Genomic DNA, 13,174 nt, shown 5'->3' on the forward strand with positions numbered 1-13,174 from the left:
CATGCCCGGAGCCTGGCTTGGTTCAAAGCCAGGGCGCGTGCTGCCCCGTCCAGGGACCCTGCTGTGGCAGCATATGTCATTGGGGGCTTTGGCAAACCCACTTTGCAGGATGGCCTCGGGTTTCATACCCTGGTGTCGGGGGAGGGGTGGGGCTGGCAGAGGAGGCAGCTGTGAGCCGTAGGGGAGGATTCCACATTTAGTTATGGCCAAGGATTGTGCTTCTCTGTGGCCCCAGAGGATGCCCACCACCACCTTTTAGAGCAAGTTGTCTTCACCTTTCAAAGTCAAAACTGCATCAGGTGCTTGTATCTCCCCTGGGCCGGTCGGTGCCATCACGCCCAACGCAGCCAGCAGTCAGCAAGAAGACCGGCCCCTCTGTTCAGTGCCCAGGGTGCAGGCCAGCTGAGTACACCCAGGCCTTCCCCTTCCCTGCTTGCTGCAGAACAAGAGCTGGGATTGAAGGAACGAACCAGACTCTCCTCACCTGTACGGCAGGCCAGCGGACTGGGGCTGGGCTGGATTTCTTGGGGCAATCAGGGTACTGAACCTTTCAGCCCTTCATTTCTCTGGCTTGTGCAGGGGGCTGTTCTGACTGCGTTGAAAGTGTGTGTCCCCCGGGACAGGTGGGTACCTCTAACGGTTACGGAGATTGGGGGGCATCAGGGGCATGTTCCATCTGCCCTGCATGGCCTTTCTTTGTCCCCCCAGCCATGCTGCTTTCAGGGAAATTATTGCTGCCTGCCCCCACCCATGCTGACAGGGCCCCAGTCCTTGCATCAATACAGGGCCCATGGGCTAATCCCCCAGGGCCACTTTGCCAAGGGAGCCTGGTTATTTCACTCTCCTGGTTTAGATAGAGAGGCCGGGGGCACCTGTCTGGCTCCCTCAGTCCGGGCTGGGATCCCAGCAGGCTCGTGTCCTGAGCAGGCCTTGGCACATTCATCACTGGGCAGGGCTGGGGGTCGAGGTTAAGGCACTGTCCTGCTGGGGGTTCTGTGGTCAGGGTGTCTCACCGGGGTGGCCAGTACAACTGCAGCCCAGAAAGCCAGAGCTCTGCTACCTGGAACTGGGCCTTGCCCTGCACTGGGGGTGTCCATGGGGGCAGGACCCAGCTCACCACCTGTGAGCCTCCTCCAGGGCCCCCTTCCTGACAAGGGAAAGCCCATGCTTAGGGGTGCGCTGGCTTCGTGGCCTGGCTCAGCCCCACACGCCCAGGGCTCAGGCTGGGGCCACTCTGCTGCATGTGCTGGGCAGGGCTCAACCAATCTATGGGGCTTTCTGCGTCCATATTGCAGCTTGGGGTGACTGGTAGATCCCAGACAGCAACAGGTCTTGTGGGGGAGGGGGGGGAAGTGTGCTGGGGGCACGAAGGTGGGGTTGGAGTCGCCTGAGGGACAGAAGGGGGTCCTGTTACCTGGGGAACAGGAGGATGGGGTCAGGGTTGCCTGGGGGACAGGAGGGCAAGTTCCCGTTACCTGGGGGATGGGTGGGTGGGGTCAGGGTTGCCTGGGGAACAGCAGGGCGGGGTCTGGGTTGCCCAGGGCCCTTGTCTGTATATTCACAGGTTGTCTGACAGAGCAAGCGGTGTCCTTGGCACATCGACCAGGCTCCCCATATCTGCTGCTGCATCAGCCTTATTGGGGCCTGGGACTGTGCTCCAAGGCCATAGGCGTTGGTTAGCTGGGTGATAACAGGATGGGGCAGAGGGCACCCGCAGTCCCTGACACGCAGCGCCAGATTAATGCATAAACTAACTAAACTACAGCTTGGGACCTCTAAAAAGAAAAATCTGACTCTATTTCCAATTTCATGAAAATTGGTTGGTAACTAAAGGACATAGGGGAAGAGAAGATTCTCTCAATGCATTTTTGTGCAAATATGACAAATGTACACAATGGCTACACAAATACCCTTACCCTACCCTCACCCTTCACTAATTGTTCATTGCTGAGAAAAAAAGCCATAATTGCTCTTGTAAAATTAGCATGTCTAGGAGTAAGTCTGCTGTCAGTCTCCGAAGGCAGCGTTTTGTTGGCCAGCTGCTACGGGTAAAATTCTGACCGTGCCTTCAGAACTTATTTAAATAAATAAATGACCCCTCTGCCAATAAAATCGGGGAAAATGTGCGGTTGGAGATGGCCGTGTGTGAAGCAATCCTGCCACGCTCCTACTTGGATGGGATTTGTCCTAAGAGTGACGTCACATACAGCATCCCTCCTGGCTGGTAATAGCCGGAAGGCCACCATCTTTTGCTTATGGTCCAGCACGCTCCGTTGTATAGTGCCCTCGCTCCTGTTTTTCTTCGTTTTCTTAAATATTAGTGTATTCTTTCCTCTTCTGATCTGTACATAGGGACCATTGTGTATTGTGACAAAGTTCCTCCTCTGCCTTGGTGGTTCTGCACTTCTGGCGAGTTTGCTTGCCTCAGAGGTTTACGGCAGCCCTCAGTTTGGCTCCTTTTGTTAGTGGCACAAACCTGCCATTCACTCAGCTAACCTCATCGCTGGCCAGCATGGGGAAAGGGAGGAGAACAATCCCCGCAGTCTCTGTTGGCCCACCTAATGGGTTGGGGGACAGGCCAGAGACCTTCCCCTCTGGTGGGACCTACAGTCCAGGTCGACTCCTCTTATATCAAATAGGGGATGGGGGGAACCCGGGCCCGCCCTCTACTCCGGGTTCCAGCCCAGAGCCCTGTGCAATGCAGCTGTCTAGAGTGCCTCCTGGAACAGCTGTGTGACAGCTACAACTCCCTGGGCTACTTCCCCATGGCCTCCTCCCAACACCTTCTTTATTCTCACCACAGGATCTTCCTCCTGATGTCTGAAGATGCTTGTACTTCTCAGTCCTCCAGCAGTACGCCTGCTCACTCTCATCTTCTCGCTCCCAGCTCCTCGCATGCATCACAAACTGAAGTGAGGTCCTTTTTAAAACCAGGTACCCTGATTAGCCTGCCTGTCCTAATTGATTCTGGTAGCTTTTAATTGGCTCCAGGTGTCCTAATTAGCCTGCCTTAATTGGTTCCAGCAACTTCCTGATTGTTCTGGAACAGCCCATTATCTTACTCAAGGAAAAGGGATCAGCTTAATCTGGGGCTAATATATCTACCTTCTATCACTTTCCTGTAGCTGTGACTGTGGGGCCTATTTCCAATCCTCCTTCTGTTCACGCCTCCGGGCAGAGTTCCTCTGGGCAGTGTCCACTGACTCTCTTGACTTCTTTGAGGAGCAGTGGGCTCTGTCCGGGGTTCTCTGCTCTGTGTCCCCATCCAGTTCCCTTCGTTTGACCCTTTGACCACACTCCTGTCCCTGTTATTTCATTAGTTGTCCCCGCTACTCATTTGGTTTCCAGGTCCTGTGGACCCCTCTTAGGGGATCCTTTAGCACTTCCCGGATCCCAATAGGATTACTCTCCTGTAGCCATCTGGCCTGACCCTGCCACAGTATTTTAGTGAGCACACCGCTTTCTGCTCCATGCGCTATCCATGCTTCACATGATTGAGTTTGCAGGTGATCATCTTATGAACTATGGTCAAGTGGATCTTGAGGAGGATACATTTGTGTTGGCTTTCCTCCGTCAGTTTCGGGAACCTTCCCAATAAATATCAGAGAGTGCTGATGAAAGGATAAATAGAAGGTTTTGAGAGAAGAGAAGGCAGATATACATCTATATCAAAATATTCTGAGCACTTGGTGAGCAAGTTATTTCAAACTATGTGTATATATGATTTACAGGCTATTAAATATTGATTATATTTGCTTGATTTTCCTGACTTTCTCAATGCCTGTCGAGAGATTACCAGTCTTCTTTCTGGTACATTCTTTCTCTTTCACATATTGCTTGTTGTCACTCTGTGTGTCTGAGCAGTTCGCTCGAGATTGATTAGTCGTCCTGGGGGAGACAGAGGACAGAGAAGCAAACGCAAAGAGAGATGTCTGCCTAGAAAAAAGACTCGGATATTCTGCTTGACAGGTTTGGAGCGCACAAGATAATATTTTATTATGGGTGGTATGCTATGTAAAAATTAATATATAGACTTACAAATCACATACCATATGCATAATACATTGTATCTTTATAGTATGGCAAGAAAAATCCCAACAATTCATTGTTTCTTAGCAAAAATTAATCGGAATAAACATTTGTAAATATATTTTATATAGTCTGGATAAACTTTGTATTTCCCTAACAAAATTAATCAAACGTTTTTTCATTTATTCATGGTGTAAAAAAATCATATAACCTCTCTTGTTTTCCTGTGAGAACATAAACAAAATAGCAGTAACTTTCACAGAAATATTCTAAAATTAAAATAACATAACAGGTTTAAAATAACAGGTTTTCAGCATAATATATATATACACAAAAATATTATTTGTTGTATAGATATATGACTCTCAACATTTATAATATAAAATTACATTTTTTACTGGTTTTTGGAAGCAGCTTTTTTTAGTCTAATCGTAAACTGCTCAGGAGAAAGGTCATTTTGCCACTGAAATATATCAAGAATGAACTGTGGACAACAATGCTGCAAGAAAAGCTCTCTGTCCTAAGCATTCTGTGCATCATAGAATCATAGAATATCAGGGTTGGAAGGGACCACAGGAGGTCATCTAGTCCAACCCCCTGCTCAAAGCAGGACCAATCCCCAACTAAAGCATCCCAGCCAGGGCTTTGTCAAGACTGACCTTAAAAACCTCTAAGGAAGGAGATTCCACCACCTCCCTAGGGAACCAATTCCAGTGCTTCACCACCCTCCTAGTGAAAACGTTTTTTCTAATATCCAACCTAAACCTCCCCCACTGCAACTTGAGACCATTACTCCTCGTTCTGTCATCAGCTACCACTAAGAACAGTCTAGATCCCTCCTCTTTGGAACCCCCTTTCAGGTAGTTGAAAGCAGCTTTCAAATCCCCCCTCATTCTTCTCTTCCGCAGACTAAACAATCCCAGTTCCCTCAGCCTCTCCTCATAAGTCATGAGTTCCAGTCCTCTAATCATTTTTGTTGCCCTCCGCTGGACTCTTTCCAATTTATCCACATCCTTCTTGTAGTGTGGGGCCCAAAACTGGACACCATACTCCAGATGAGACCTCACCAATGTCGAATAGAAGGGAACGATCACGTCCCTTGATCTGCTGGCAATGCCCCTACTTCTACATCCCAAAATGCCATTGGCCTTCTTGGCAACACGGGCACACTGCTGACTCATATCCAGCTTCTCGTCCACTGTCACCCCTAGGTCCTTTTCTGCAGAACTGCTGCCTAGCCATTCGGTCCCTAGTCCATAGCGGTGCATGGGATTCTTCCGTCCTAAGTGCAGGACTCTGCACTTGTCCTTGTTGAACCTCATCAGATTTCTTTTGGCCCAATCCTCTAATTTGTCTAGGTCCCTTAGTACCCCATCCCTACCCTCCAGCGTATCTACCTCTCCTCCCAGTTTAGTATCATCCGCAAATTTGCTGAGAGTGCAATCCACACCATCCTCCAGATCATTTATGAAGATATTGAACAAAACTGGCCCCAGGATCAACCCTTAGGGCACTCTGCTTGATACCGGCTGCCAACTAGACATGGAGCCATTGATCACTACCCGTTGAGCCCGACGATCTAGCCAGCTTTCTATCCACCTTGTAGTGCATCCATCCAGCCCATACTTCTTTAACTTGCTGGCAAGAATACTGTGGGAGACCGTATCAAAAGTTTTGCTAAAGTCAAGATACAATACATCCACTGCTTTCCCTTCATCCACAGAACCAGTAATCTCATCATAAAAGGCGATTAGATTAGTCAGGCATGACCTTCCCTTGGTGAATCCATGCTGACTGTTCCTGATCACTTTCCTCTCATGTAAGTGCTTCAGGATTGATTCTTTGAGGACCTGCTCCATGATTTTTCCGGGGAATGAGGTGAGGCTGACTGGCCTGTAGTTCCCAGGATCCTCCTTCTTCCCTTTTTTAAAGATGGGCACTACATTAGCCTTTTTCCAGTCATCTGGGACTTCCCCGGTTCACCACGAGTTTTCAAAGATAATGGCCAATGGCTCTGCAATCACAGCCGCCAGTTCCTTTAGCACTCTCGGATGCAGCACATCCGGCCCCATGGACTTGTGCTCGTCCAGCTTTTCTAAATAGTCCCGAACCACTTCTTTCTCCACAGACGGCTGGTCACCTCCTCCCCATGCTGTGCTGCCCAGTGCAGTAGTCTGGGAGCTGACCTTGTTTGTGAACACATAGATGAAAAAAGCATTGAGTAGATTAGCTTTTTGCACATCCTCTGTCGCTAGGTTGCCTCCCTCATTCAGTAAGGGGCCCACACTTTCCTTGACCTTCTTCTTGTTGCCAACATACCTGAAGAAACCCTTCTTGTTACTCTTAACATCTCTCGCTAGCTGCAGCTCCAGGTGCAATTTGGCCCTCCTAATTTCATTCCTACATGCCCAAGCAATATTTTTATACTCATCCCTGGTCATTTGTCCAGTCTTCCCCTTCTTGTAAGCTTCTTTTTTGTGTTTAAGATCAGCAAGGACTTCACTGTTAAGCCAAGCTGGTCGCCTGCCATGTTTACTGTTCTTTCTCCAGAGTGGGAAGGTTTGTTCCAGCAACCTCAATAAGGATTCTTTATAATACAGCCATCAAAAGTGACAAACACCATAGCTTATCATTTGAGGACATCATCAATGACTTTGCTTTCCCAGAATCACAAAAGAAAATATTTTAAATTTCAGTGTTAAAATTAATGTGATGTGCAAACAGACATACTGCAGGTTGTACTGCTTCTATTAAGTAAGCTGGTCTGTGTAACTAATTGCTTTTGTGTTGCTGTAGATATAAAGTTTTCATATCTACTAATTAAGATGAAAATATGTTAATTTGAAACTATTTTTTATAATGCAAACAGGAATATTGCAAGACGTGTTTTAGTTAGATTATTATTCTATTTTTACAACTTCGCCTTTGTATATATGCAACTATAAAGCCTTCGTGTTATGTATTCAATGTCCTTTCTGTGAAAATAAGAAATTAATTTTTTTTTAATAGTATGGACCCTCTTACACTTGACAGAGTTTAGGGCCTCAGAATGTCCTAATCTGGCCCTGCTGACGGGGGAGGGGCGTGGTGCATTACACCCATGAAGGGACATGAACCAAAGACTAGCACCAGCCCGGGGCAAGAGGGGCAACCAACCCCCAACCCCCAACATACCCACCGCAGCCCCACACCCACCCATTGGACAACAAACCAACCCCCCATAGCCTAGGATCATAGAATCATAGAATATCAGGGTTGGAAGGGACCTCAGGAGGTCATCTAGTCCAACCCCCTGCTCAAAAGCAGGACCCATCCCCAATTAAATCATCCCAGCCAGGGCTTTGTCAAGCCTGACCTTAAAAACTTCTCAGGAAGGAGATTCCACCACCTCCCTAGGCAACGCATTCCAGTGTTTCACCACCCTCCTAGTGAAAAAGTTTTTCCTAATATCCAACCTAAACCTCCCCCACTGCAACTTGAGACCATTACTCCTTGTCCTGTCCTCTTCCACCACTGAGAATAGTCTAGAACCATCCTCTCTGGAACCACCTCTCAGGTAGTTGAAAGCAGCTATCAAATCCCCCCCTCATTCTTCTCTTCCGCAGACTAAACAATCCCAGTTCCCTCAGCCTCTCCTCATAAGTCATGTGTTCCAGACCCCTAATCATTTTTGTTGACCTTCGCTGGACTCTCTCCAATTTATCCACATCCTTCTTGTAGTGTGGGGCCCAAAACTGGACACAGTACTCCAGGTGAGGCCTCACCATTGTCGAATAGAGGGGGACGATCACGTCCCTCGATCTGCTCGCTATGCCCCTACTTATACATCCCAAAATGACATTGGCCTTCTTGGCAACAAGGGCACACTGCTGACTCATATCCAGCTTCTCGTCCACTGTCACCCCTAGGTCCTTTTCCCAGGAACTGCTGCCTAGCCATTCGGTCCCTAGTCTGTAGCTGTGCATTGGGTTCTTCCGTCCTAAGTGCAGGACCCTGCACTTATCCTTATTGAACCTCATCAGATTTCTTTTGGCCCAATCCTCCAATTTGTCTAGGTCCTTCTGTATCCTATCCCTGCCCTCCAGCGTATCTACCGCTCCTCCCACTTTAGTATCATCCGCAAATTTGCTGAGAGTGCAATCCACACCATCCTCCAGATCATTTATGAAGATGTTGAACAAAACTGGCCCCAGGACTGACCGCTGGGGCACTCCACTTGACACTGGCTGCCAACTAGACATGGAGCCATTGATCACTACCCGTTGAGCCCGACAATCTAGCCAACTTTCTACCCACCTTATAGTGCATTCATCCAGCCCATACTTCTTTAACTTGCTGACAAGAATACTGTGGGAGACCGTGTCAAAAGGTTTGCTAAAGTCAAGATACAATACATCCACTGCTTTCCCTTCATCCACAGAACCAGTAATCTCATCATAGAAGGCGATTAGATTAGTCAGGCATGACCTTCCCTTGGTGAATCCATGCTGGCTGTTTCTGATCACTTTCCTCTCATGCAAGTGCTTCAGGATTGATTCTTTGAGGACCTGCTCCATGATTTTTCCAGGGACTGAGGTGAGGCTGACTGGCCTGTAGTTCCCAGGATCCTCCTTCTTCCCTTTTTTAAAGATGGGCACTACATTAGCCTTTTTCCAGTCATCCGGGACTTCCCCCGTTCGCCACGAGTTTTCAAAGATAATTGCCAATGGCTCTGCAATCACAGCCGCCAGTTCCTTCAGCACTCTCGGATGCAACTCGTCCGGCCCCATGGACTTGTGCACGTCCAGCTTTTCTAAATAGTCCCTAACCACCTCTTTCTCCACAGAGGCTGGCCATCTATTCCCCATGATGTGATGCCCAGCACAGCAGTCTGGGAGCTGACCTTGTTCGTGAAGACAGAGGCAGAGGCAAAAAAAGCATTGAGTACATTAGCTTTTTCCACATCCTCTGTCACTAGGTTGCCTCCCTCATTCAGTAAGGGGCCCACACTTTCCTTGGCTTTCTTCTTGTTGCCAACATACCTGAAGAAACCCTTCTTGTTACTCTTAACATCTCTCGCTAGCTGCAGGTCCAGGTGCGATTTGGCCCTCCTGATATCATTCCTACATGCCCGAGCAATATTTTTATACTCTTCCCTGGTCATTTGTCCAATCTTCCACTTCTTGTAAGCTTCTTTTTTATGTTTAAGATACGCAAGGATTTCACTGTTAAGCCAAGCTGGTCGCCTGCCATATTTACTATTCTTTCGACACATCGGGATGGTTTGTCCCTGTAACCTCAACAGGGATTACTTGAAATACAGCCAGCTCTCCTGGTCTCCTTTCCCCTTCATGTTAGTCCCTCAGGGGATCCTACCCATCCGTTCCCTGAGGGAGTCGAAGTCTGCTTTCCTGAAGTCCAGGGTCCGTATCCTGCTGCTTATCTTTCTTCCCTGTGTCAGGATCCTGAACTCAACCAACTCATGGTCACTGCCTCCCAGATTCCCATCCACTTTTGCTTCCCCCACTAATTCTACCCGGTTTGTGAGCAGCAGGTCAAGAAAAGCGCCCCCCCTAGTTGGCTCCTCTAGCACTTGCGCCAGGAAATTGTCCCCTACGCTTTCCAAAAACTTCCTGGATTGTCTATGCACCGCTGTATTGCTCTCCCAGCAGATATCAGGAAAATTAAAGTCACCCATGAGAACCAGGGCATGCGATCTAGTAGCTTCCGTGAGCTGCCGGAAGAAAGCCGCATCCACCTCATCCCCCTGGTCCGGTGGTCTATAGCAGACTCCCACCACTGCATCACTCCTGTTGCCTCACACACCGTACAAGAAACCAGCCCGCCCCAAGCCTACACTTGTACAGGGGCCATTGTGAACACATTATATGGATCCCCACAAAGCTGCAAACCCTGTTGGGAATGTGGTGGGGGGCCTCCATGTTGGACAGGGATCTAGGGTTGCCAGGAACATCCGGTCGAAAAGGGACCCTGGTGGCTCCGTTCAGCGGTGGGTCTAAAGCAGGCTCCCTGCCTGCCGTGGCACTGTGCAGCTCCCAGAAGCAGCAGCATGTCCTGCCTCTGGCTCCTGTGCGTAGGGGCAGTCAGGCGGCTCCACGTGCTGGCCCCGCCCCAAGCGCTGGCCCCGCCCCAAGCACTGCCCCCACAGCTCCCATTGGCCGGGAATTGGGGGCGGGGGCAGGGACTGCTTCCAGGAGTTGCTTGAGGTAAGCACCACCTGGAGCTTGCACCCCTGACCCCCTCCCATGCCCCAACTCCCTGCCCCTGCCCCACTCTCCAAACCCCTTGATCCCAGTCCAAAGCCCCCTCCTGCACCCCAACCCCCTCATCTCCAGCCTCACCCCAGAATCTGCACCCCCAGCCAGAGCCCTCACCCCCGCCACATCCCCCCACACCCCAACCCCCTGCCTCCAGCACCCTGAACTCATTTCTGGCCCCAGCCTGGTTAAAATGAGCAAGTGAGTGAGGGTGGGGAGAGCGAGTGACAGAGGGAGGGGGGATGGAGTGAGCAGGGGCGGGGCCTCAGAGAAGGGGCGGGGCAGGAGCAGGGCCTTGGAGGCGGGGCAGAGTGGGGAGCGGGGAGAGGGGGTTCGGTTTTGTGCAGTTAGAAAGCTGGCAGCCCTGCAGAGACCCCGAAGGCCGGTGGCAAAGGGCTAACAAAAGAGTCATTGACTTAAGTGCTCGCCTACAAGGAGGACACTGTGGGGCTTGTCCTGGCAGGCCCTGGCGGGCCTCGGTCTCTTCAGCCATTCTCCCCTGCCCACGCTGAGTGCAGCCACATGCAGGAGCTGCATGGAGAGGGGGCCACAGCTGGCCCCCCTGCGCTGCGCAGGGAAGGGGGGCGAGGTGGGGCCCTGCGTGGGGCGGGTTCCAGGTGATCTCTCTGGTTGGCTGTTAAGTGAAGAGCAAAATGACAAGTTAGACTCTGTGCAAAGCGTCTGGCTGGGTGCTCCGGGTGCCCCGGGATGCTCTGCGGGATGGTGCTCGGCCCCCGGGGAGGCTGATTGTCAGCGCTGGGCGCAGGGGCTGAGCAGGAGCCCACGTGCTCTGTGCGATCAGGTCGCTCACGCCGTCCGTGTGCCGGGGACCCCACGAGACGGCCGGGCTGGGGCTCTGCACTTACACCAGGGGGTGAAACGCCCAGGGACTCGGCCGCTGCATCCCTCAGCAGTGTGGGGAGTTGCCAGCCATACACCAAACCCCCCCCCCCCAGACACCACAACCAGACACCCCACCCCCAGCCAGTCATCCCCACACAGCACACCCCCGGCCCCACACCTAACCCCAGCCACCACAACCGCACACCTCACCCCCACACTGCACACCCCCGGCCCCACAACCAGACCCCCCACCCCCATACCCCCAGCCCCACACCTACCCGCAGCCACCCCAACCAGCCACCCCAGCCCATCACCCCCACACTGCCACCCCCAGCCCCACAACCAGACCCCCCACCCCCATACCCCCACACCTACCCCCAGCCACCCCACCCCCACACTGCCACCCCCAGCCCCACACCTACCCCCAGCCACCACAACCGCACATCCACATCACACACCGACTCCAGCCCACCAGCCATCACACACCCCAGCCACCTACCAACCCATGCTCAAAGCCACTGCCCCTCACCCACCCCCCTACCCTCTCAGCTGTGGGCTATGTCCCTCACCCACTCAGAACCCCCTGACTTGGCCCACGGCAGGGGGAGGGGAGTTCCTGCTCTCTTCAGGGAAACAACACTTCAGGTTGCCCTCGAACCCTGATCTAATTTCTCAGCGATAACCTTTATCTCGTCAGCTTTTATTGCCAACATGCGAGACTACGTGGGCTGCTCAATTCCACCTGGGGCAGATGCGCTGCGGTGAATGAGACCGAGCCCCACCAGGCTCACACTCTTCTTTATCACAGGCAGAGCCGGTAGCAGCATCTCTCATCAAGGTCGCCCGGCGCCTGCCAATGCACGGTCCTGTTTGCAGCTGCTTTGGCTCAGGTTGGGCTTTTGGGTGGATATTTTCCAGGCCGAGCATCTGCCTTGAGCTGTGTGTTCAGAAAAGTTTCAGCCCAGATGTTTCCAAGAAGGAGATCGGGGGGGAAATACGTTGTTTGGTCCCTGTTAAAAAACCCCTTATAACCTTGGTTGAGAAGCTCTAGCGTCCCCAAGCTTTGGAGCAGGGGGTTGTCCCGGTGGCTGGGAGGGGCCTTTTGCTGCTTTCCTAAAAATACACCCACATTTGGCCAAGTTACGAGCCTTTGAAAAACCTTTGCAGCAAGTGCCCCATGGAGACTTGTGAGAGTTTGGCTGCTCCCTTCTGACAATTCTGAATGCGCTGAGCATGCTCGGTTTCTGCAGAGCAACTGAGCGTGTTCCTGCCCAGGGCTGCAGGGGCTGAGCAGGACATTTCCCCCAGGGACGGGGGTAGTGGCCAGCGCGAGGGCAGGCTGGGAGCCTGGCTCTCCTGCGCAGATTGGGACAAGGGGTCTGGGGCGGGAGGGGAGCAGCGAGACAGGGCGCGAACGAAGAGGCACAGGAACCGGCAATCGCTGCACTTTAGCTGCACTTTGCGCATGACTAACGCAAAACTCGTCACCCAAACCTGCAGCATCCCCGGGGAGATCCCTGGGATCAACCAGATGAGCAGCCAAAGCCAACTTGTGTTGGGGCAGGACCCCTGGGCCGGATGAGTGGAGGGATCCCCGGAGCAAATTTTGCAGGGGGCGCCTGGGTGTGTGCAGTTCGACAATGCGGCTGGCTGGACAGGAGGCAGCATGGCCCGATTTTCAAGCCTCTGTGGAGACCGCAAAATGCAGAGGACAATTGCTGACTGAGAAGTCCTTGTGCGGGTCAGTGTGATGTGACTGTGGGGCTTCACCCTGTGAGGGTGTATGGAAGGATGGGGGAGATGGGGGCTGGTACGTGGAGTTGGGCGGGGTGGGGGAGACAGGACTGGACTGAGGACAAGTTGGAGCGCGTGAGGCAGTAAGGGTCAAATCTGATCTGGGAGAAACGGGCAGAAGTGTCTGTGCCCAGTACAGACATTGCCCTCCAGAGCATGGCATGGAACCCAGGAGTCCTGAGTCTCCCCCTTCCTCTGCTGTCAGGAAAAAGCCATGAAACCCCCTGGAGGAGTGTGTGTCCTGTCCCCCC

At 51.9% G+C, this 13,174-nt stretch overlaps 1 long non-coding RNA gene across 1 annotated transcript; it reads left to right on the plus strand.

Annotated features, from left to right (window-relative positions):
- The first annotated feature begins 1,514 nt into the window (after nucleotides 1-1,514).
- On the plus strand, nucleotides 1,515-4,150 carry LOC144929902 (uncharacterized). The gene is made up of 2 exons (XR_013635064.1): nucleotides 1,515-3,689; nucleotides 3,865-4,150. It is a non-coding gene; the product is annotated as an uncharacterized LOC144929902 (long non-coding RNA).
- Nucleotides 4,151-13,174: the final 9,024 nt, after the last annotated feature.

The sequence above is a fragment of the Lepidochelys kempii genome, chromosome 26 (genome assembly GCF_965140285.1).
Source record: "Lepidochelys kempii isolate rLepKem1 chromosome 26, rLepKem1.hap1, whole genome shotgun sequence".
Taxonomy (NCBI): domain Eukaryota; kingdom Metazoa; phylum Chordata; order Testudines; family Cheloniidae; genus Lepidochelys; species Lepidochelys kempii.